The 26,268-nt window shown below is 38.5% G+C and overlaps 1 protein-coding gene across 1 annotated transcript in view; it reads left to right on the top strand.

The window, feature by feature from the left end:
* ZPLD1 (zona pellucida like domain containing 1) overlaps positions 1–26,268 on the top strand; it is a 552,784-nt gene that overhangs the window by 210,594 nt on the left and 315,922 nt on the right. The window contains exon 4 of the mRNA XM_047875473.1: positions 5,523–5,612. The gene's annotated coding sequence lies outside the window, so the exon portion shown is untranslated. The remainder of the gene's footprint in view (positions 1–5,522; positions 5,613–26,268) is intronic.

Here is a 26,268-nt window from a genome sequence, read left to right as displayed (position 1 = left end):
ATCTTCCCCTCTCCCAGGGGCAGGACTCACTGTGGAGTGGTGTGGCCCCTGTCTGGGCTACTTGCACACTGCCTGGCTTGTGGTGCTGCTTTTATGGGATCTGGCGTATTAGCCAGTGTGGATCCGCAAGGTGCACAGGGGCAGGAGGGGTAGACTCAGCTTGCTTTGCCTCGGTGGTACGCTCGGCGAGGGGCCCTGTGGCACCGGGAAGGAGGCAGACCCATTGGTGGGATGGATCCACAGAAGCACAATGTTGCGTGTTTGCAGGGTGCACGCAGGTTCCCTGACATTAACTGGTTCCCTTTGGGATTTTGGCTGGAGGATGGGCGAGGGAGATGGCAGTTCCCAGCACCTTTGTTTCCCACCAAGCTGAGCTCTGTTGTCCAGGGCTCAACCACTCTCCCTCCCATTGTCCTCTAGCCCTCCCACTCTCCAAGGAGAGCTGTTGACTTATAACATTCCAGATGTTAAGTCCCACTGGCTGTCAAGACGCACTCCGTCTGGCCCCTCCACTTTTGCAAGCCAGACTCAGGGGCTCTGCCTTGTAGGGTGGGCTGCCCGTCTACTGACCTGGCTCCCTCCCGCCTGTCTGTGTAGTGCACATCGCCCCTCCGCCCTTCCTACCCTCTTCCGTGGGCCTCTTGTCTATGCTTGGCTCTGGAGAATCTGTTCTGCTGGTCTTCTGGCAGTTTTCTGGGTTATTTAGGCTGATGTGGGTGGAATCTAAGTGATCAGCAGGATGTGGTGAGCCCAACGTCCTCCTATGCTGCCATCTTGCCATGCCTCCTCCACCTTACTCAGTAGTACAGATCTTTTAACAATATTTGTTCTTCCCATCCATGAGCATGGATGTCTTTCCATTTATTTTTTTCATCTTCAATTCTTTTCTTGGTGTTTTATAGCTTTTAGAGTACAGGTTTGGTGTAGGTTTATTACAAGGTATCTTATTATTTTTAGTGCAATTGTAAATGAGACTGATATCTTACTTTCTCTTTCTGGTGCTTCATTGTTAGTGTATAGAAATGCAACAGATTTCTGTACATTGATTTTGTATCCTGCAACTTTACTGAATTAATCAATTTATTATCTATTTATTTTTGTTGTCTAATAGATGTGGCTAGAGCTAGTACTATGTTGAATAAAAGTGGTGACAGTGGACATCATTGTCTTGTTCTTGACCTTAGGGGAATAGCCATCATTTTTTTTCCATTAGGCATGAAGTTAGTTGTGGGTTTTCATATAAGGTTTTTATTATGTTAAGTTATTGTCCCTCTAAACCTATTTTGTTGAGGGTCTTTTTATCATAAGTGGATTTTGTACCTTGTCAAATGTATTTTCTGCATCTGTTGAAATGGCAATATGGTTCTTGTCCTTTCTCTTATTCATATGTATCATGTTGATTTATTTGTGAATATTAAATTACTCTTGCCAATATAGGAAAAAATCCTACTTAATTATGGTGAATAATTTTTTAAATGTGGGATTAGGTTTGCTATTATTTTGTTGAGGGTTTTTGTATCTACATTCATCAGAGATATTGACCTGTAGTTCCCTTTTTTGATGGTATCTTTATGTGGTTTTGGCATCAGGGTAATGCTGGCCTTGTAGAATGAATTTGGAAGCTTCCTTCCTCTTTAATTTTTTTTAGATAGTTTGAAAAGAATAGGTATTAATTCTTCTTTAAATGTTTGGTAGAATCCTCCTGTGGAGCCATCTGGTCCTGGACTTTTGTTTGTTGGGAATTATTTCTTCCTGTTTCAGTTTTGGTAGTTTATGTTTTTAGGAATTTATCCATTTCTTCTAGGTTGTCCAATTTGTTAGCATATAGTTTTTCATAATGTTCACTTATAATTGTTTGCATTTCTATGGTTTTGGTTGTTATTTCTCCTCTCATTTGTGATTTGATGTATCTGAGTTCTTTCTCTTTTTTTCTTGATAAGTCTGGCTAGAGGTTTACCAATTTTATTTTATTTTTTTAGTTTACATATCATTTATGTCTGTTCTAATATTTATTATTCCTTTTTTTCTGCTGGCTTTAGGCTTCATTAGTTCTTTTTCTAGCTGCTTTAGGTAAAAGGTTAGGTTACTTTTTTTGAGATCTTTCTTGCTTTTGAGGTAAGCCTGTTTTGCTATAAACTTTCATCTTAGAACCACTTTTGCTACATCCCAAAGGTTTTGGACCATTGTTTTCATTTTCATTTATTTCCATGTACTTTTCTATTCTTCTTTTATTTCCTGGCTGACCCATTTATTGTTTAGTAGCATGTTGTTTAACCGGAATGTATTTGTGGTCTTTCCAGTTTTTTCTTTTGGTCGATGTCTAGTTTCATACCATTGTGGTCAGAAAAAATGCATAATATGGCTTCAATCTTCTTGAATTTGTTTAGTCTTGTTTTGTGGGCTAATATGTGATCTATTCTGGAGAATGTTCCATATTCACTTGAAAAGAATGTATATTCTTCTGTTTTAGGATAGAATGTTCTGAATATCTGTTAAATCCATCTTTTCTAGTGTGTCATTCAAAGTCATTGCTTAATTGTTGATGATCTGTCCATTGATGTAAGTGGGGTATTAAAGTCTCCTATTATTATAGTGTTATTGTCAATTAGTTCTTTTATGTTTGTTATTAACAGTTTAATGTATTTGGGTGCCTCTATGTTGGGTGCATAAAAATTTACAATTGATATATCTTTTTGTTGGATTGTCCTCTTTATTATTATATAGTGTCTTTTTCTCTTGTTACAGTCTTTGTTATAAAGTTTATTTTGTCTGATATAAGTATTGCTACCTGGCTTTCTTTTGACATCCTTTTGCATGATAGATGTTTCTCCATTCCCTCTTTTTCAATCTGCAGGCCTTGTTGGGTCAAAAATGAGTCTCTTATAGGCAGCATATACATGGGTCTTATATTTTTATCCATTCTTTCTACCTGTGTTTTTTGATTGAAATGTTTAGTTCATTTACATTGAAAATAATTATTGGTAGATATGTATTTATTGTCATTTTATTGTTTGTTTTGTGGTTATTTCTGAAGATTTTCTCCGATCCTTTCTTGTCTTTTTCATGTTTTTCTGATTTTCTTTAGAGATACATTTGGATTTCTTTTTCTTTATTCTTTACATATTTATTACAGGTTTTTGTTACATGGTTACCATTAGGTTCGTATATAACCTCTTCTGCATATAACAGCCTATATTAAGTTGATGGTTGTGTAAGTTTGAACTCATTCTTTACTCTTTTCCTTCCCACATTTTAGGTATATGTAGTGATATTGTATATACTTTTATTTTGTGAGTTCTGCTGCTAATTTTTTTTACAGAAATATTCATTTTTACTGCTTTTGTGTTTCCTACTTCTATGCTGTTACTTTTTATCTATCCTTTCCACTCAAAGAATCCCTTTTAATATTTCTTGCAGGGCTGGTTTAGTGATCATAAACTCATTTAGTTTTTGTGAAACTCTGTATCTCTTTTCTAAATGATAGACTTGCTGGATAGAATATTTTTGACTGCAGATTTTTTTCCCATTCAGTGCTTTGAATATATCATGCTATTCCCCTCTGGCTTGCAAAGTTTCTGTTGAAAAACCCCTTGCTAAACTTACGGGTTTTCTCTTGTAAGATACTTTGGTCCTGCTGCTTTAAATTTTTTTCTTCATCACTATATCTTGCTATTTTAATTGCAATATGTCTTTGTGCGGATTTGCTTTTGTTAATTTTGATGGGAATTCGCCATGCCTCCTGGATCTGGATGTCTATTTCCTTCCCCAGATTAGGGAAATTTTAAGCTTTTGTTTCTTGAAATAAATCCCCCCCGCCCCCCGCCTTTTCTCTCTCTTTTTTCTGAAACTCCTATAATATGAATGTTATTACATTTTATGGAGTCCCTGAGTTCCCTAAGTCTATTCTCATTCTGCATAATTCTTTTTTCTCTCTTTTGTTCAGATTGCTTACTTTCCATTACTCTGTCTTCTAGGTTACTAATTCATTCCTCATGTCTTCCATCCTGCTGTTCATTCCATCAACTGTGTTTCTCATTTCATTTATTGAGCCCTTTATCTCTGCTATGTTATTCCTTATCTCTTTGTTTAAGGTCTCACTGATGTCCTCCACTTTCTTCTCAAGTCCAGTGAGTATTCTCCTGATCATTGCTTTAAATTCTCCATCAGCGATGTTACTTATATCTGTTTCACTTAGATCTTTGACTGTGGCCTTGTCCTGTTCTTTCATCTGGAACAAATCCCTCTGTTTTCTAATTTTGTCTAAGTCTGTGTGCTTGCTTCTGTGTGTTAGGAAAGGGTTGCACTGTGTGGTATATCCTGTTTCCCAGGGCCTGGCGCTTCCAGGAGTGTCTCCAGTATGTGCCGTGTTTGCTTTGCTATTTTGTCCTGTTCACTTTATCTTTCAGGCCAGTGGTCTGCACATGTTCTCTTTGCCTGATGTGGCCAATGTTTGGTCTCTGGCCTGAATGTGGTCCCCTTTATATAGGTGTGCTCTAGTCTGTTTGTGAAATGAAACCTATTGCCACTGTTGCTGGAACTGAGGCTCTGCAAAACCCCTGCATTGTGAGACATGGTGTGAGCAGAGGTTTGGGCTGGTGTTCTTGGGGAGGTGGTCTGCCACACTGGGACTGGGGCAAGTGAGACTGGGAATGGCAGTTCCACCAGAGCGTGGTAGCAGAGTTTGGTGTAAATAAATTAGGTAACAAAAGTTCATGCTGTGCTGGTTCCCGCAGGTGTCCTTCAGCTTATGCTGAGGGGCTGGGGAAGGAAAAGGCATCGGTCAATTCCTTTGTTGCTGGAGGTGTCTCTCTGTCAATGCTGTCTCTCTGGGACATACCCTGAGATAAGCAAATATCCTCTCCACTGTATGCTCTAGGCACTCTTCAGATTGCTGTTTCCATGCTGTATGTTCCTGGGTTCTTTGCCTGCTTTCTCTTCAAGAGCAGTCCCAATGTCCTCAGGGCTCTCCCAGAGCCAAGCATGCTGACATTTAGAACTCCAGGCTTTAAGCCTTAATCATTGCAAAAATTCATGAAATTTGGCCCCTCTTGCTTTCCAAGCCAATTGCTATGGAGATTCATTTTTTCCCATGTGGGATTTCCTGTGTGCCAATCTGTCTCTCACCCTTCTCCATGACCTCTGCTCCCTCCACAACGTGGTGCCCAAGATCCGTTACTGTCCCAAGCTGTGTCTCTGCCCTCCTTTGCTTCTTCCATGTGGCTTCTTCTCTAATTTTAGTAGTGGATTTTGTTCTGCCAGTCTCGAGGTCAATTTCTGGGGTATTTAGGATGATTTGATAGTTTCAGTTGTATTCATGGGATGACACAAGCCTAGGTCCTCCTATTCTGCCACCATCTTCCAGTCCATTCCATCTAGATAATTTCTTGAGAAAGTCAAAAACTTTCTGTATTCAGTTTGGTTCTAAAAATATTAGATTCTAATAGAGCTGAGCTATTTCTCTGACAAGAAAATATTCTTTTTTTTCCTTATAATGGTAACTTCCTTGTTTCTTGCCTTTTCAGAGAATGTGTGTTCTGTCAGCAGCTATAAAAGTACAGATCTGGGTGCTGATCAAGAATGTGAAGTGAGGCCTGAGAAAATGCAGAACTGAGGTAAAAATTTCCAGGAAGCACTGTAAAACCTATCATGATATTCTGTGGTATTTCAAATGCTTACAGAAAGGTGAACCTGAGGTGAATAGGGAAAAGGTAAAGGCTCAGCTTAGTATGAGAAACAGAGAAGTCTGAAAAGTGAAATGTGAATTTTTAATTTCACTGTGGTACAAGGGTGGCTTTTCATTTTTGTTGAAAAGAGGACAGATTAGTGAACTTGTGTTGTATGAAACCTAAATCCTTTATCATGATCTTTAAGGCTTTTTGTCATTTGGCTTCACTGACCATATCACCTATGCTTCTCCCCTCACAGCACCCTTGTGGAACTGGCCTTTGTTCTCCTTGTGCACTTGCTTTGGATATTTATATTTTCCATTTCCTCTGCCTGAAATGGCTTTCCTGATGCTATTTATTTGGTGGCTTCATTCTCATCATTCAGGTCTCAGTTCAAATAGTATCTTTTTGGAAAGCCTTTGCTAGACCATCCTAATTGATCTTTGTGTTTCCTGCACCTCCCCCCACCCCCAACCATCTTGTGTGCTTATCCATGGCTCTCCTTTCTGGTGGTATACTGGGGAGATGATACTTCCTGGCACCCTTGCAGTTGGGCAGGACTCTGGGACAAGGTTTGGCCTTTAAGACATAGATGAAAGTGATGTGATTGTGCAGTCTCATCAGCCTTGGTGCTCTCCAGGTGTGAAAGCAACATGGAGGAGAACCCTGCTGATGTAAGGTGTAGAGGGGCATATATAAAGGAAAAAACTCCAACTTGTTGACTTATGACACTGAGATATTTGGGGTTGTTTGTTATTGCAATTTAGACCCTATCTGGTCTAAAAAAGAATCCTCTTTATTTTCTTCATAGCACCTTTGAAATAATCTCATGTATTTATTACTAATCTGTCCTCTCTTCTAAACATTGCTGGGTGCATTAGTACTACCCAGTAGGTAAGTATCTATGTTGTCTGTGGATCCCCATCTATCTTAAACAAGTTAGTTTTTTTTTCTCATCTATTTATTACTAATCTGTCTTCTCTTCTAAACATTTCTAGGTGCATTAGTACTACCCAATAGGTAAGGGATTAACTATCTACGTTGTCTGTGGATCCCCATATATCTTAAGCAAGTTTTTCAGAGCAGTCATTAGACATTCTGCTAACTGCTTTGGCACAAATCTGGTAGATAGGAGTTATCCATGAATGAACTAAGCTAGGTTCCCACTACCTCAGTCTCTCCCTGTCCTGGCTCATTTCTTCCGATGGAGGGAAGTACATAACTTGTTCCAGAAGGACTATTGACTGGGCAGGATCTGAGAGAACAGATACTGTTTCACATTCCTGGCAAGGTTCTTCTCCAAATATGCATATAGGAAAGAAGAAGGTGGTGTTTCCAGAGGCTACACAGAATCTATTGTCCTTATTCCTTACCCTGTTCAGCTAGTAGAACTGATATCATCATAGGCAAGGGGAATATGGTGACCCTTGCTTTGCAGCTCACCAGCCCTACCTTGGGTATGTTAATTTAATGTGAAAAAAAAAACTTTAAGAAATGGCTCCATTTAAAAAACGAAGGGGTTGCACTTGCTCAGCAGTTTCCAAACTATGTTCCTTGAGGTGCTGCAGGGGTTGGCAAGGGAAACAGATTATTGTAGGTTGGCTTTTGTCTGCTCTCCCCTCTCTTGCTCCGTCTTCAATCAATACAACTTTGTTAAAAAATCCATTTTATGGGGATACTATATAGTTTTTCATTTGAAAGGGATTTGATACTTGTAAACAAGTTTCAAAAAATCAGACTAAGTATTTGCTGAGGCCCCTTCTGCTTTTAATGTTTGGAAACTAGAAGCCTAGTATGTTCAAGGTACTATGCTGGGCATAGGGCATAGTGGGGCACATAGAAATAAAGAAGACATCACCCCTGACATCCAGATTTAGCAGAAGACAGAGACTTTTGCATGAATAATAGCAGGGAATGAACAAAGGTGGAGGGAGGAGAGGAGAGTACTAAATATGGACTGTCTATGAAAATTACCATGATATGCAAGCCTTGCTGTGATTGGCCCTTTCTAGCCCCATCCCAACAGCATGGTTGATGATGGGGAACCTTCTCCAGGTCTTAACATAGGGTCTTTGTTGCTTCTAAATTGACTTTGGTATACCAGTTCCCCCATACTCAGCTTCTTTTTTTCTTATTCATACATGACATTTTTTTGTCTGATATATTCCCTGTCCTCAGCAAGTTTATTTCTTATTAAAAATGTTGGTGACATGTAACTTAGCAATTTCAATTAGAAGTCTAACACTTTTATAAAGACAGAAATTTTCTCTGGTGTCAAGGGCATCAGAGATAAGAAATATTGACAGCTAAGGAATATCAAATTCATAGATTTCTCTGTCCCTGGCCACACAACTACCTTTGATGACTTGGATATCAGTGTTAATGTGTCTCATTTCAGTGAGTTGTCTGATCTCCAAGGTTCCAATGCAGCCTCTGCCATTAACTGCCTTTGGATTTTGAGTTATTATTTTACTTCTCTTGACTTTCGTTTCTTTTGTGCACAAGCGGTTAGATATTATTATCTTTATTGTATTTTAATGTTTCTTTTCTTTTCAGTCATGCATTTATTTATTAAAATTTATAATATTTAACATAGGCAATATATTCATATGCCTTAAAATCCAAATGCTACAAACATATACAGTAAAGGTTCTCACTTCCACTCTTGTCATCCATTTTCCCAGTTCCCACCCCACCCTTCCCCATAGATAGCTGTTTTTATTCATTTTTGGGGTCTTCTTACAGAAAGTCTTCTTACAGAAAGTCTTCTTACAGAAAGTCTTCTTACAGAAAGTCAGATATAATTATCTTGTCCCCCTTGTTAAAAACACAATATAAGCACAATGTATACACTTTCTGCACCTAAAAACATATCTTTTTTTTTTTTTTTGATATAATGTGCCTTCATCTCTTTGTACTGCTGGTTACCATTCCATTTTAATGATACAGTTTAATATATTTGGTGTCCTAATGATAGCTATATGGGTTGCTATTATAACTATGTCATAGTAAGTTACATGGTGCCTGTGTCATTTCTAATATATATAAATGTACCTGAGAATAAGTCCCTAGAAGTGGGATACCCTAGGTCAAAAGGTGAATAATTGTTTTAACTTTGTAATTTTTACAGCTATTGTCAAATTACCTTCCACTGGCATTGTACTACTTGACCCTTCTGCTAGGATTGTATGAAAGTGCCTTGTATGAAATTGCCATCAGAATGCACTGTCAAACTCTTGCATTTATGCCCATCTAGTAAGTTAGATATGGTATCTCAATGCAATTTTGATTTGCATTTCTATTTTTATGATTCTGGTTAATCATCTTTTTAAATGTCCAAGAACCATTTATGTTTTAAGATTCTGTTCTCGATCCTGAGATTTGTCATAGGCTTATGGCAAAACAACTGTTTCTACTTTAGTTATCCACAGCTTCACTAAACCATGTCCCCAAACTATGGGTGCTCTTCTCCAGCCTTCTTATTGATTTTACACTTGGAAACAGTATTCTTCATCTTCCCCTGTTTATCTCATTTTAATTCAACATTATGCATATTTTGGTCTTTCTATAGAATTACTTTCCAGTAGTAATTCTACTAGCCAATATCTCCTAGCTGATATATTCACTAGGATTATTTTATTACTACACAGTTCCCTACAGTCTTACTCACCAAAAACAAACAAATAAAACAAACAAAAACAAAAAAGAAGAACAAACAAAAAACAAAGACTTTTCCTTCTTTTTGTTCAAATTCAAGAAGACTGGATATTCTTTCACTGAAGAGAGAGTGATCAACACCATCAATGTGAGAAGTTTTCCTATAGCTTTTAGGCTGATAAGACTATTTGCACATAGGTAGTGTGTAGAGGCATTTCTTGCATCTGGATACAAATGCACAGTGAGGTTGTAGACAGACTTGGCAGAGGATTGATACGTAAGAGTCCTTGGCAAAAATGAATGCATGGAGAAAGAGATTGTGGGGTGTGGTGGCATCTGCCCTCTACATCCTGATGGAGATCCCTCTCTTAACTTTGTTGGCTTTACAGTGTCTGGGTTTTGATACTGGACATGACACGATATCCATATCCTCTGGCTCAGGGCTTTCACAGTTTAAACACAACACCTTAGCTTTCCTACATAGTAAGCACACAGTCACATTATTTAGAGAGTTAATAGCATAACACAGATCATTTTGACAGAAGAAATGTGGCCCAGGGCTGGCTTGATGGGCATGTGAACTGAGCAATCACAGAGGCCTAGGCTTAGTAGGGCCTCATGCTTGTTAGTGCTCTGCTGTCTCCCTGATGAAATTCTTAGTAATTTTTGAAAGAGGTGGCTGGTCCCTCATTTTCAGTTTGCCTAAGCCCCACAAATTATGTAGTGGGTCCTTCCTCATTTGACTTGAGGTAAGATTGCCTGAAGAATCAAGTCTGTTTATAGAGCAGGGTCCATTGTATTAGTGTTATTCATGAAGCATCTGTGAATATATTTCCTTCCATTAAGGTGACTGACACTTCTGTTTGTAATTTTGATTGGAAGTGACAACCGAAAAGGATGTATATTTATTTTAATCTTTTATACATGATGTTAGAAAGAAGACCAGATACAGGCATGAAGAGCAAATGGATGTGTACAATATTTTCCTTGTGCTCCTATGCTCCAGAGAACGCCGTTAAGATCTGTTTCAAAACTGTGCTAAGCATAGTCATTTCCTTCCCATATAGACCTGCTCAGTATCATTCTTGCATATAAATTTAATTTAAAATCTTAATTCAAGTTACTTGCAAAGAAAATATCCATAAAGACTTGAAAATTCAAATTTTCCTCTTTGAGCCTAGAGATTTTACTGTTTTTTTATTTCAAGACTTACTTTATTTTTCAAATTTTTATTCAAATTCTATTTAGTTAACATATAGTGTAAAGTTGATTTCAGGAATAGAATTTAGTGATGCATCACTTACATGTAACACCCAATGCTCATCCCAACAAGTGCCCTACTTAATGCCCATCACACACTTAGCCCAACCCCCACCCACCTCCCTTCATCAACCCTCAGTTTGCTCTCTATAGTTAAGTGTCTTATGGTTTGTTTCCCTCTCTCTTTTTCCCCCTTCCCCCATGTTCATCTGCTTTGTTTTTTAAATATCACATATGAGTGAAAATAAATGGTATTTGTCTTTCTTTGGCTGACTTATTTTGCTTAGCATAATCCACTCTAGCTCCATCCATATTGTTGGCAAATGGCAAGATTTCATTCTTTTTGATGGCTGAGTAATATTCCATTATAGAAAATATATGTATACACACATATTATACATATTATATATATTATATTTATATAAAATTTACATATTATATACATATATGCATACATACTATATATATACACATACATACATACATACACACACACACATACACCACATCATCTTTATCTGTTCATTAGTTAATGGACATTTAGGCTCATTCCTTAATTTACTATTGTTGATAATGCTGTTAAAAACATCAGGAGAACCTAGAGCTTTTGCCATTTTTTGTTAAGTGGTTACAAAACTGTTCAGTACTAAAGTAACCTTCCAAATTAAGATACTCAAAAGTTTAACCTGAAAGTATTCTAAATAATAAGTCCATTTCCCTTCTTTGAATCTACAAATTTAAGAAAAGTAAATAATTTATTCAAAGGGTAAAGCTCAAAGCAAGCCTGTGTTGTCATGTGTTAGGATGAAACAACAAGCATGACCTTTAGAGGCAAAAACAAAGTTAGGCTAACTTCAGTTAGGGATGCTATTACACAATCAGTTCCCTGTGTCATAATTGGAAATGTGAGAACCTATTTACTAAAGAGAACTCTCATCTCTCTTGGAGCCCTAGGGCAGGGAGGAGTACATGCAAAGTCATTTTTGTTTCTACCAATCAAGACCTCTTGGTTTGTGTACAACCATTGTGCTACAGCCTGTGACAGATGCCAGTGATTTATGATACATTGCTTTATTCTGTGTGCTGTTTTGCTCCATGAGATTAAAAACCATAACAGGGAGAGAGTTCAATTTTATAATCAGTGCTTCTAGCTCAGATGTAATATTACTTTTGAAAACTCCTCAAATAAATATTGCTGGAAATCCTAGAAAGCCCCATTTATGCCAGTGAACTGAAGACATAGGTCACTTGTCTTCATCTAGAGGCAACATGGAAACTGTGGTTGAGGTATTGTATTTAGAAGCTGATCTTTTTTATCCATCTAAATTATTTTGAATTTAATCCATTTTTCAATTTGGGTAACTCACCTTATTAAACTTTAATATATTTTAATGGGCAGTGTTTTGGTTGTCTTGTTATCTCAACAAGAGGTATTGTTTTTCAATTTCCTGTAACTTTTAGACACATCTAAACAAGCGGTAGGGTGAATTTGTTCACTCGATCTGATTCTACCATGCTCTGTTTATAATAATAATTAAGAATTTATTGCATTAGACTTGCAGCTGGCTCAGTCCAGCAGGAGCAGTTAATTGAATTTCAAGTGCCCAGAGTCTTTTTTGCTATGAGAATCTGTTCTTGAATGAGACTACATTTGCTGGGTTATTTCATTGAGGCTACTCTTGGGGAACTTGACCAAATAATCGCTGTCTTTCACCAAATCTCAGTGAAAGTTGGAATAGCAGGTAAAGGAAGATGGGATGGTGGGAAGTCCTGTAAGTGTTATGAATTTAACAAGTTAATCAAAATTTAATGCATAATATTCATGGCACTTTGGGTTTCTTGTGCATATTAAGCCCTTTACATGCATATGTTCATTTAACCCTCCACAGAACCTCATATAGTATTACCAGAGAGGTGAGAATTTGCCTGAGCTCATAGAATATAACAGTGTTGAAGTTGTGCTTCAAATCGAGGTCTGACTCCAAAAATCCAGGCTTTTAGCCACTTGTCACTTAAAATTCCTAATATGAAAACCAGATAATTTTTATTGGGTCCAATTAAGGTACAAGTATTCCCTTCAAGTCTTCTGGTAAATAAATAATATTTTTATATCACAGTCCATTTAGGTTCCACTTAGTTCTCTCTTTAGTGTTTTTTTATTCCTTAGTTTGCTCTTCTTTGTCTTTTCTAAAAGACAGATACTCTGCACATGTACATTATTGCTTTCAGGGGGAGAAGTACCCTTCTTGGTAATTCTAATCTTCACCTATTACAAGCCATGAAATATGAACAGCACTAATTGTACCAGAATATCATTTCCATTGCTAGATATAATAAGTTTAGGGGCAGTTATGCAATTCAGAGGATCATCATCATTATCATCATGATCAATAATAACAGCAGCTTTTATTGAGCATTGACTCTTTACCGAGACTTACTCTAAGTGATTATGAATATTGCCTTTAATCCTTACAATGCCTGTACAAAATAGGGGGTACCACTATTCTTGTTTCATAGTAGGTGAAGCTGAGATTCAGAGTCAAGTAAATCTGTCTAGGATAACAGAGAAAACTCATGACTTAAGAGTTGGACATCCTGGACTCCCATCTAACTCTGTCTCCTACTAACTTCTAACTTTGTAGAATCACTGATTTTGTTTTTTGTCTCTAGGCTTATAGTTTTGAATTATGAAAGTAGTAAAATTTCATGAAAGATAATTTGGAAAATATATTAAAAATACTCATTACAGGAAAATAGTCACCTATTTGGTGGTACTAACCAAACACAGTCACTGTTATATGTTGGTAGTATTATTTATATATTTAGCAATGAAGAGAGTTGTTTTATTTTTTCTTATCCTTTTAAAAATAAAGTTGCAATCCCACCATATGTGGAATTTTTTAAAAATAGACTATTTTCTGGAAATGTTTTAGATTTACAAAAAAAAAAAACAAAAACCTTTGGAAGATAGCAGAGTTGCCATACACCGCACACTGAATCTCCCCTACTACTAACACCTTACATTAGTATGATGTATTTGTTAAAATTAATGAACCAATATTAATATATTTTAAAATGTTATAGATTATTATAATGCCCATATTTAATCATATTTCCTTAATTTTTTTCTAATATCCTTTTTCTGTCCAGGATCACATACAGGACATCACATCCATTTAGTTGTTATGTTTCCTTAGTTTCCTCTTGGCTGCAACAGTTTTTCAGACTAACTTTGTTTTTCATGATCTTGGCAGTTGTGAGGAGTACTAGCTAGGCATTTTAAAGAATGTCCTATTAGAATTTACCTGATTTTTTTTCCCCATGAGTAGACTAGCATTATAGGTTTTGGGGAGGCGGACCACAGAGGTGAAGTGCCATTTCCATCACATCGTATCCAGGCTACATCTATCACCATGCTGCTGACCTTGATCACTTGGATGAGATAGTGTTTGCCAGGGTTCCCTACTTTAAAGTTAATCTTTTCCCCTCTTCCCACATTATATTCTTGAGATGGAAGTCACTTTTGTACAGCCCATACTTAAAGCTTGGAAAAAAGAAGTTTTTTCCATATTGTTGTACAATTTGCATAAACATTTTTTTAATGCCTACCTACCATCCCATGGTTTACTAAACTACTTCTTTATCGTTGGACATTTAGGTTGTTCCTTTTGTTTCTTTTCAAAAAGAATCTTATAAGTCGGATTACAGGATTAAGGGTAGAAACATATTGAAATTCTTGGTGCATACAGTTCCACCAAGGAATTGTACCAGTTTACACTTGGATTAGCAGTATATGAAAATGGGTCTTTTACTTGCCCCTCTGTGCGTTGCTTACTATTATTTACCTTTTTGGTTAGGTTTCTGGCAAAATGGAGTTTTACTGTTATTTAAATTTTTTTAAATATTTATTTATTTTTGAGAGAGAGAGAGAGAACGCGAGCAGGGGAGGGGAAGAGAGAGAGAGGGAGACACAGAATCCGAAGCAGGCCCCAGGCCCTGAGCTGTCAGCACAGAGCCTGACACAGGGCTCGAACTCACAAACCATGAAATTATGACCTGAGCCAAAGTCGGACGCTTAACCGACTGAGCCACCCAGGCACCCCCCCCACCCCTTTAAAAAAAAAAATTAATACTGTTATTTTGTATTGATTTTATGATTACTAAAGCAGACAATTTCCCCATGTATTTCTTGACTAGAGCTTCATCTTATTCACATGTATGATTAGGATAATAATGTCTCTAATATGTGAAAGAACTTTGAAAGCTCTGGAGTCCTAGATAGAGACCAACCATCAACCATTGTAAGGAAGCTTCCAAAGTCCCTTTCAGGCCTTGAGGTTTTGAGCTGTCGCCAAGGGTTTGCCAAATGTAAATGCTGACAATAATTTTAAGGTAGGGGAGTTCCAAGTAATAGGGCTTGTTATCATATAACAAATTTGACTTTGGGAAGGATGTGGTAGCCTTAAGTTATTAAATAGATGAAAATTGTCAAATGTGTCTAGTAGGTTGTGAAATTGGTAGTTCATATAAAAATATTTAGAAAATATATAAAAGTCTGCATGATCAGACAAAAATGGAGGTGTGGCGGTTTCACAGCCTATCTCCCTCCTTTTTTACTCATGGGATACATTTGGGCATTGACTGTTTAGTTAACTAACCCCACCCCAATCTTTGAGGAGATAAAGGGCAAAAGTGGTATGAATGGGTTTTTTCAAGAAAATTAATTGGAAAAAGTAGGAACCACATTTATCTGGTACCTGATTCCTGCAAGGGGGTGGATTGAGGCATTCAGTATAATTAAACATTTTATTTTATTTTATTTTATTTTATTTATTTATTTTTTTTAATTTTTTTTTCAACGTTTATTTATTTTTGGGACAGAGAGAGACAGAGCATGAACGGGGGAGGGGCAGAGAGAGAGGGAGACACAGAATCGGAAACAGGCTCCAGGCTCTGAGCCATCAGCCCAGAGCCCAACGCGGGGCTCGAACTCACGGACCGCGAGATCGTGACCTGGCTGAAGTCGGACGCTTAACCGACTGCGCCACCCAGGCGCCCCAAACATTTTAAAGTGTAATGTGTTTGGTCACACTGTTAATCATATTGATACACAAACATTGGCATCAAAAAGACTTGGATAAATTAATTACACTTAGGCTGATACAAATGCTGAGTGGAGGGAGGCCACGGAAATAGTAGCTGATCCTCTTTAGGATGCAGAAATCATTGGTCTCAACTCAGGCTCTCAAACATACCACAGACTGGGCAGCTTAAACAACAGAAGTTTATTTCTTACTGTTCTGAAGGTTGGAGGTCTAAGATCAGGGTGCTGACAAATGTGATTCTGAGGACTCTTTTAGCTTGTAGGTCCTCGTGTACTCATATGACCTCTTCTTTGTGTGAGTGTGGAGAAGGAGAGAGAAAGCTCTCTGATGTCTTTTGTTATAAGAGCATTAATCCCATCACAAGGGCCCACCCTCATGACCTCATTTAACCCCAATTACCTCTCAAAGGTCCCATCTCCAAATACTGCCACACTGGATATTAGGGCTTCAATATACAAATTTTAGGGGACAACATCCAGCCTATGACATCATCTGATTGTTAACGTGGTGTACTTATGGATGTGGGTACACACCACACAAATACACATATCATGTACACAAAAGGAAAAATACATGCTAGATCATGGTCAGTATATTAGTTACTTTGGTTATTTCCCACTTAGGCTAATGTATCAGGTCTTTTCGTTTGATTAGGTTCATTTACTAGTGCACATGAATGTTAGTAACTAACTAAATAGTGATTTATCCTATAACAAGAAACACACAGGTAGATGTTGCTGGTTGACTCAACAGCTTGAGGCTGTTAGGGCCAAGGCCTTTATAATTCTCTTGCCTTTTTTTTTATGGTTGCAAGATGATAGCTACAGCCACCTTTCCAGCTCTTATATCCATATTACAGGCAGGAGACAAGAAAAATGGGAATGAGCAAATGGGATATGTTAGCTGAGTCTTTTAAGGATTTTTCTAGAAGCCCCAGTCCATGACTTCAGCTTATGTTTTATTGACCAGAGCTATGTCACATGGCTACCATTAACTGAAGGGAAAACTGGGTAACAGAAGTTTTATTTGGGGACTGAGTTTGCCCTCTAACATGTGGGTTCTGTTAATAAACAAGAAAAGAAAAATAGGTATGGGTTTAGAAGTTAGCTGTGTGTGCCATAGCTACATCCCAAGCACTAAAAAAAAATGTGAATTGACAGACCTGGCATCAATGTGTAGATAACCCTCTCACAGGACAAAACAGCTGCTTAGAAAATTCCTACCCCAAAGAGATGTTTAAATAGTGTATCTTCAAAGGAAACTTATTTAAGGGATTGGGGGAGACAACCTACCTTACACACTGGCGTCTTCATTCACAGGACAGCCACCAGTTTAATCCAGCTTAACCTGAGGAAATTTTGAGGTGGTTGGCAGATGTGCTGTTTCAAGACTGCTTTTTGGCTCTCCTAGTGATTCCTGCTTCTGAAGCACACTGCTTTCTTTCATTCAGAGACATCTTGTTCTTGTCTGAATCATTACACCGTGACTCATCTTGTGTTGGCTCCTTGTTGGGGTTTCATGAGGTTATCCAAAAAATTGCAGGGATAAGAGAAACACTGAACTGCTGAAGATTAACAGCAGGGTGTTAAGAGATATGAACCATTTGTACATCTTTCATTGTCATACTTAGAAAGTCAAGAGTTTTGCATTTGTAAATCAATGAATAGCTGTTCCACTTTCTGCTATAAGAAAGATGGAAAGGAAATCACCTGCTTCTTTACAAAGCTGGGGTTTTAGATCACTGTGGTTGCAATGTGTAAGTTTTTTGAGTTATATGTATTGTGAGTTATGTGGAGGATGGAATAGAAGACAGCAACACTCAGCTGGGCATTATAGTAATCCAGGTGAAGGTTATGAGAGAAAATTGCAGATTCTTGCAAGGAACATAGCTGGAACAGAAGGTATAGGATGTGGCTACTAACTGGATGCACAAGAAGGAAGAGAGGGAGAAGAAAAGTTAGAGGGATAAGTCAAAGTTGATTCAGGCTTCAGGACTCTGGATCTGAGAGAATGGAGCTGACACAGGGGACAGGGAGACTCAGTAGGACCTGTTTGGTGGTAATAGGAGGGATGATGTGTTCTGTCTGTGTTCCTTCATACGCTTTGTGGAGCAGGTGGAGGATGGCCATTAAAGTGCTTAGTTGTAATTCTTTCTACTTCATGACAACATTTGATTTGAATTTTGAATTCAGATCCATTGGACAGTGTACTTAAAATTCATTCTACATTAAGACACAGTAAGAATTTGTATTCAATACCCATCTCTTCCCATTATCTCCCATATGCCTAAACCCAAATTAGCATATACTCCAGAAAGGGGCAAATTAAACTGAAGTGTTTTAAATGCCTTTCTCTTTATTGTCTGTTTTAGGTTTAAAGGGACTTTTTTTTTACATTTGTCAAATTGCCAGCCAGCTTTCCCAGTTCAACAGTCTCCAACTGGCTTTGATCACTGTGGATAAATTGCTTGTGAAGCAACCTACACACATTCTGATGATCATCCTTTAATATATTCAGCTGGCAGAATGATGTCTATTAACAACTGTGGAGCCATTCTTAAATGATGTAAAATACTTAAGGTATATGAAGATGTTTGGCTCCTTTGATAAGCACCCATACTTTACTCCCCTATGATTCCATATTTAAGTCGGTCCAAGGAGTTTCAGAAAATATTATTGAGGCAGGGAAACAGAATTGAAGTTGATTTCTTTCCTTCTTTACTCTGGTCTCATCTTCTGATATTCCTGTCTCTCTACACGGGCTATGTAGTGGGACAGCAGCTGTATGTTTGGCTCCATCACATTTGTGCGCTTAGACCAAAAAGAGGCTAACAGGAATATCAATTTTCCCTGTCCTATCATTCCTGCTAGATTAAAGCACATCAGAACAGGAGTCTCGCTCTGTGTCTCTCTCTCTCTCTGAGGACCCTTAACCTCCCTATATATAGCTCAGCTAGCAAGTGTTTACGTCTTGCTCAGCTACCAGTGTACATGTTTCTCAGCTGTATCTTGGTTCTAGTTTATGTTCTCTTCCTTGTTCATTTAAATCTTTTAAAAATTATATTTCAGAGATTACATATCTCCCTGTAAGCTTCCTTAAATGATGTTTGGAATAGGAATTACCCATCTATGCATCTGTGAACCCCAGTAGAGGTCCCCAAACTCCCTCAAGTTTGATTGTGGGAGAAGATTCAATGTTAGGAATAGAAATCTTTCCTTTTTTTGGTGAAGACATTATTTCTTTCACATATTTTCTTAGACATTAACAGTTGGTGGGTACCCATATTAGTAAAAAAAAACCCAAAACAACAACAAAAACAAAACAGTAAGAAACAATAACAACAACAAAAAACAAGAAACAAACCTAATATTTATTCAGCATCTTTTGTGTGCTGGGAACTCCTCCAGGCTTTTATGTTTATTTCACACATATGAAAATTGAGACCCAGACATGTTAGTGGTTTGTTCACACAAGGTCACACAGCCAGTTAGAAGGGAACCTGAGTTTGAGCCCAGGACGTTTGATTTTCCTCCTCCTTCTCCTCCTCCTCTTCCTCCTCCTCTTTTTCCTCCTCCTCCTTTTTTTAATTTTAAAAAGAGAGCATGGGAGCAGGGGAGGGGGGTGGGAGAGAGAGACAGAGACAGAGAGAGAGAGAGAGAGAGAGAGAGAGAGAGAGAGAGAATCTTAAGCAGGCTTCATGCCCAGCACAGACCCTGACACAGGGCTTCATCCCATGACCCTGGGATCATGACCTGAGCTGAATCCAAGAATCATATGCTCAACTGACTGAGCCACCCAGGCACCACAAGGTTGTTTGAGTTTTGAGTCTACATGATTGACTCCTTTGTTCTCACAGAAACTCAGTTCCTTATAACATGTCCTAGAATATTTTTTGCTAACAAGGATTGTGTCACATGTGCTCACAAACTACTTAACTTTTAAAAGGCACACTTCTGGATATTTCCATATCCTCCAGCATTGATGGATCTTGGAATCTTTGGGAAGCCACTGCTTGGGATGAGGTAGGCTGTGACAAAGGGTAGAAAAGCCTTCCTACAGCGCTTTACTCTGGCCTCAAAGCTCTGCTGAGGTCTTGCTGAGGTTTGAACCCCTTTTCATATTTTTATTTACAGTTTGCCTCCTCTGTCTAGGACTCAAACAGGTGTCTAACTGGAGACATATCAGAGCAACAGCCACCATTTTGGCCTCATACTCCCCCATCCATTCCTTCATAAAACTGTCTTTGTACTTTGTCAAGCTCATTATGTATCACTCTTTTTCAATATGAGTTCTTTCTTTAGAGGATTCTCAGGCACATAAGAAATGGACTTCTATCAGTCAATTTCTCAGTTTCTTACACAAAGGTGGACATGTCTGAATCCCACATGAGACCCGTCTCAGTACCTCAGTACCATCCTATGAGCCACCACTGGCTCTCACAAACCATAGTTTTCCTTCTGTCTTACACTCCCACAACTGCCAGGTCCATCCAGCCCAGAAGGGTGGGGGAAAATAAGCCTGCTTTTCTGACTTGACCTACTCAGGCCAGGGTTTAGGGGCTAACATTCATATTTCTTTGTATTTCCTCTGACAGAGGTGAAGATCAATCTGTACCCTGCTCTAATCTGTAGTAAAAACTTAAGTATATGTGGCTCACTGAGACTTTATGCTTTGTCTTTGGAAAAGCAGAGATTCCCTCATTCCAAAATCTTTCACTTGTCCAAACAGAGTTTTTAGATTTCTCAACCACATTTTCATCTGTCCATTCTACAAAGGCATGAGTGATGGTTTTGCTCAGTTTCAGGAAATTTGCATTTTAAAAATAAAATCCAAGATGGTCACTCTCTCTTTACTTCCATGTCAGTGAATAGCCTCACCAGGGGTGAGAATCTGCTGATTCTTCCTGCCTCCCTGGAAGGTGAGTATCCTCACAACAGTTTCATTGTGAGCACCCTTCACAATCCTTTGATCTAAGTGAGTATCATCTACTTGCCATTTTGCTGCCTCCTTTTCTCCTTCACTGTTTTATCCTTAGCAGAACTATAAGCATCTCCCCCCTGCCTTTTGCTATGTATTTGGAAAGGTAACTCACTCCCTGGTATGTTTCCCAACAACCATATAAACGTCCTTTGGTACTAGAGGGAAGGCACAGCAGCATCTTCAGTCTTTAATTCTCTCAGGTACCAATGCCATGACACAGTTGCTTATCCTCTTTTTGCTCACTTTCCATTACACTGTCCCACCTCACCCATGACCTGTACAATGTGGACTGCTATCGGTCTATGGCAGTTCTAGTTACTGATCAATCAGGAGTTCTTCAGGGGTAACTGGGTTGGTTTTGGTACTTTTTAGATTAACCCAGCTGTGCCTGCCAAGAATCTCACACTAATTTGAGGAAGCATAAACTATTATACAAATTCAGTGCCCATAGAGAAGGGCTTATGAATAAACTTTTAGGGCTTGCTTCTCAGACTCTTTGGGAAGGAATTTGCAGTATTTTGCAATCAGTGGCTGGCCATTAAAAACTCTATAGATCTTTCTGTGGGTATATCTGGATACACCCATCCTCATGGGTTCCAATGGCCCCTGCAGGGTTGTTTCCATAACTTCCTTTCACTTACCTGGTGATAACACAGCCCCACATGCATCTCTTGTCATTGCTTGGCAAGTAATTTGATAGGTTGTTGAGGAGGAACTGACAAACTATAGCAATAAATAATAGAATCTAATTATAGCTATATTTAAAAAATGTTTGCCATGTACCACTCTATCAGAGACTTTTTGTACCTTATCTCATTTCATCATCATATAATAAGATAGGTATTTTCCGCATTTTACATATGACAAAGCTCAGATTAAGTAACCTTTTCAAGGTTACTCAATTTCCAAATACCTCATCAGGTGTGGCTCTAAAGCTTGTGCAATTTCCATTATGTTTGCCTCTACCCATTGGAACTTGGTTAATGGAGATGCGCAGACAAACCACCTAGCAAGCCCAGAAATTAATAATGGTGTTCCATTAAACTACTCCCAAATCAGAACCTGAATTTTGGTTAGGTTATGCTGCTGTGATATAGCAGAGGTTTTTCTCTCAAAACCCAGCTTGTGCCTTTTACCAATTCAATGGGCTTTCTGGAATCTGGAAACTGGAAGATGATAAGATGGAATCTGATGGACTGGAGGATACTTTTTAAAGGGCCAACTTGATACCTCTTGTCATCAGCTGTTTGGTCATTCTTTTTTTTTTTTTCCTCCTGTTTCCTGATTTTCCCTAATGAATGTAAACTTCATGAAGGAAAAGAACTTTGTTCACTGCTGTATAGCCAGAATGAGCAGTGCCCATAGAAGATGCTAAATAAATATTTGTTGAATGAATGAAGAATTGGGTGGAAAAAACAAAACAAAAAAAAAACCTTTGCCAGCCCTTTGAGAACCAGCTGCTCCTGACATTGCATCTGCCAATTTCCTAGAGATCCAGGGAATCTGCTGTATATTTGTTTGTTTATTGGCCTGATCTTAACCATTGCTGTGTAACAGGCAAATCCTACCTTATCTATCATCTATCTGTTTGTCTGTCCTCCCTCCCTTCCTTCCTTCCTTCCTTCCTTCCTTCCTTCCTTCCTTCCTTCCATCCATCCATCCATCCATGTGTCCATCCATCCATCTATCCATCTATCTATCTTAGAGAGTGCACACACAATTGGGGAAGAGGGGCAGAGGGAAAGAAAGAGAGAATCATAAGCAGGCTCCACACTCCGCATGGAGCCTGATGAGGGGCTGGAGCCTGACGAGGGGCTGGATCCCACGACCTCAGGATCATGACCTGAGTCAAAATCAAGAGTTGGATGCTCAACTGACTGAGACACCCAGGCACCCTTATATTTACCTTTCTATAGAAACTTGTAAATATGGTTGACTAGGTTTTTGATTGTGACAGGTTCTCTTTCACTATCAAGTTAGCTTTTAGGAGAATTTTGTAAATGAACATAAGCAATAGATCCACTTACATCTGTTGGTATGAATGAATAGAGCCTCTGGAAGAAGGGCTCCTAATGAATTAGTCCCTGAACCTAGGGCTAGGATACCCTCACCCACCACGCCAGCCTACCAGTCCTGGGGTTGTAGACGAGGTCTAGTACTGGAACTTATGGCTTAGCAGTCAAACAGTAAATTCCTTGGTTTCTCCCTATGGGTGTGGTGCTGAAGATGGCCCTTGAGGAACAGTTTTCAGGAAGAATGAATGGATGGTGGTAGTGCTACCTAGGGAAAGACTCATAACACATTACTTGGCTCATAGTAGAACAATAATACATGTTTGTTGGAAATAAACATAAAAATGAATAAATGAGTTTGGAAACTGAGGCCATTGGAGCCATTGACAACACAAGCCTCTGAATGGATGCTGATTTCTTGCTCTCAATTTTGCTATCATTTGGAAAGCATGTCTTTGAGTAATTTAATGGGTGGGGGGACAGAGGGAAGAGCAATTACTTTCTTCACTGAATGAGGGATTTAGAGGCAGTGTGTATGTACCTGTGATGGGCAGTGTAACAACAGGCCCCTCAGGGATGCCAATTTTTCTAGCTGGTGAGTGAGTTTGTCTGCAGTCTTGAATGAAATGGGCTGACATGCAAACTATGTAGCAATATGACTAGTTTCAGTTTATTGGTAATGTGAAAGTAGGAACAGACTGTTTTTTTTAAATTTTTTTTTGCTTTATTCCTTTTTTTCTTTTTTTTCAATATATGAAATTTATTGTCAAATTTGTTTCCATACAACACCCAGTGCTCATCCCAAAAGGTGCCTTCCTCCATACCCATCACCCACCCTCCCCTCCCTCCCACCCCCCATCTCTTACTCGACACATCCCCAAAGGCAAGGGAATTAAAAGCAAAAATGAATTACTGGGACCTTATGAGGATAAAAAGCTTCTGCACAGCAAAGGAAACAACCAACAAAACTAAAAGGCAACCAACGGAATGGGAAAAGATATTTGCAAATGACATATCGGACAAAGGGCTAGTATCCAAAATCTATAAAGAGCTCACCAAACTCCACACCCGAAAAACAAATAACCCAGTGAAGAAATGGGCAGAAAACATGAATAGACACTTCTCTAAAGAAGACATCCAGATGGCCAACAGGCACATGAAAAGATGCTCAACGTCGCTCCTTATCAGGGAAATACAAATCAAAACCACACTCAGATATCACCTCACGCCAGTCAGAGTGGCCAAAATGAACAAATCAGGAGACTATAGATGCTGGAGAGGATGTGGAGAAACGGGAACCCTCTTGCACTGTTGGTGGGAATGCAAATTGGTGCAGCCACTCTAGAACTGTTTTAGTTTTTATGACCTCTGTGTTTTTCAATTTATATTTAATTATTTTTACATATTTAACATGTCTTTTATTCACACACTCACTCCATCTTGCCTCTCTCTTTCTCATTGGTTTTGTGGTTCATATTGGTACACAAAATATATCAAGTTCTTCAATGATGGAAATAGATTGTTTTTATCTTTCTCTCTCTGTACACCCTGTCTGATCATGAGTGTACTTCAAAAAGGGAAATGTAAAAGAGAAATTAATCAGAATCGCTTTGTTTCTATGGCACTGATGAAAGCATGGACTTTCCATGGATAAAATAAACTTCACCTTAAATCATTTTCCCTTGAGAGATACTAGTTAAAAGCAGCTATGCAATTCCCACTAGAAAGAAGACTTGGGTTACTGCTATCTGTTTAGGACATTTATGAGATAATATTCTCAAGATAAGCATGGTACTGCTGGATAGCGGGTATCTACAACTAGGGATAAAACCCATACTTGTCCTGGTATAGAAAGTTAGTCATGTTCACCCTCCATCAGAGCTCCGTATTTTTCTGCCACAAGGGAGCGGAACCTATTGTCCCTCTAAACTGCCAACTCTTTCAAGGTACAACTGGGCTTTATTTATCCGTGCAGAGCATATGGTTCTGGTACACAGTGAGTCAGTTTTTCTCTAACTTTTCCACTAAAGTATTCTAAGAGCAATGGGAGTTTGTATTTTTTGGGCATTAGTGAGGCCTGGGGGTAAATTTAGAAGCACCTTATGGCACACATGACATTTCTTTGCTATTTTATATTTATTTTATTAATTATTATTATTATTATTATTATTATTTTTAAATTTACATCCAAGTTAGTCAGCATATAGTGCAACAGTGATTTCAGGAGTAGATTCCTTAGTGCCCCTTACCCATTTAGCCCATCCCCCGTCCCACAACCCCTCCAATAACCTTGTTTGTTTTCCACATTTAAGAGTGTCTTATGTTTTGTCGCCCTCCCTGTTTTTATATTATTTTTGCTTCCCTTCCCTTATGTTCATCTGTTCTGTATCTTAAAGTCCTAATATGAGTGAAGTGATATGATATTTGTCTTTCTCTGACTGACTAATTTCGCTTAGCAGAATACCCTCTAGTTCCATCCACGTAGTTGCAAATGGCAAAAGTTCATTCTTTTTGATTGCCGAGTAATACTCCATTGTATATATATACCACATCTTCTTTATCCATTCATCCATCCATGGACATTTAGGCCCTTTCCATACTTTGGCTATTGTTGATAGTGCTGCTATAAACATTGGGGTGCATGTGCCCCTTTGAAACAGCACACTTGTATCCCTTGGATAAATACCTAGTAGTGCAATTGCTGGGTTGTAGGGTAGTTCTATTTTTAATTTTTTGTGGAACCTCCATACCGTTTTCCAGAGTGGCTGCACCAGTTTGAATTCCCACCAGCAGTGCAAAAGAGATCCCCTTTTTCCACATCCCCACCAACATGTGTTGTTGCCTGAGTGTTAATGTTAATCTTTGCTATTTTATCTTTAAAGTTCTTTTGTATTTTGTGTTGTAAATAATGATGTACTTTTTTTAATTAAAAAATTCAAATGAAATCAGTGCCTTTGAAAAATTCACCATGTTTACATAGTGGCTTTGGGTACCTACTGGCCTACCCCCATGTATTCCTGGAAGTACAAACAGTTCAGGTCTAAAAATAACTGTAGAAAGTATTTGCCTTCATCATTTCAGGCTGCTCTAACAAGAATACCAGAGATTTGATGGTTTAAACAACACCATTTATTTCTTACAGTTATGGAGGCTGAGAAGTCTGAGATGAGGGTGCCAGCATGGTAAGGCTCTGGTGAGGGTCCTCATCCTGGTTTTCTCATGTATTGGAGAGAGAACCTTGCTTTCTTCATCCCATTTTAAGGGAATTAATCCCATTCTCAAGGGCTCCACCTCATGACCTAATGACCTCCCAAAGACCCCACTTCTCAATACCATCACATTGAGTATTTAGGCTTTAACATATGAATTTTAGGGTGACACAAATATTCAGTCCATATCAGCATGAGTGAACTGAATATTGAGTGAACAGATGATAGCATCTTAAGAGTTGGGAGGACATACAGAAGTTGGGAATACAATCTTCTTTGTAATTCAAAAATTCCTTCTTCAGTGTTCTTGATAGTTATTCTCTCAGCCTCCACTTATTGTGCCAGGCAGATCACTACCTTTCAGAGAAATATTTTGGGT

This window comes from Prionailurus viverrinus, chromosome C2, assembly GCF_022837055.1.
Source record: "Prionailurus viverrinus isolate Anna chromosome C2, UM_Priviv_1.0, whole genome shotgun sequence".
Classification (NCBI taxonomy): Eukaryota; Metazoa; Chordata; class Mammalia; order Carnivora; family Felidae; genus Prionailurus; species Prionailurus viverrinus.
The sequence above is the reverse complement of the archived record's forward strand: the minus strand, read 5'-3'. Positions and strand labels throughout refer to the sequence as shown.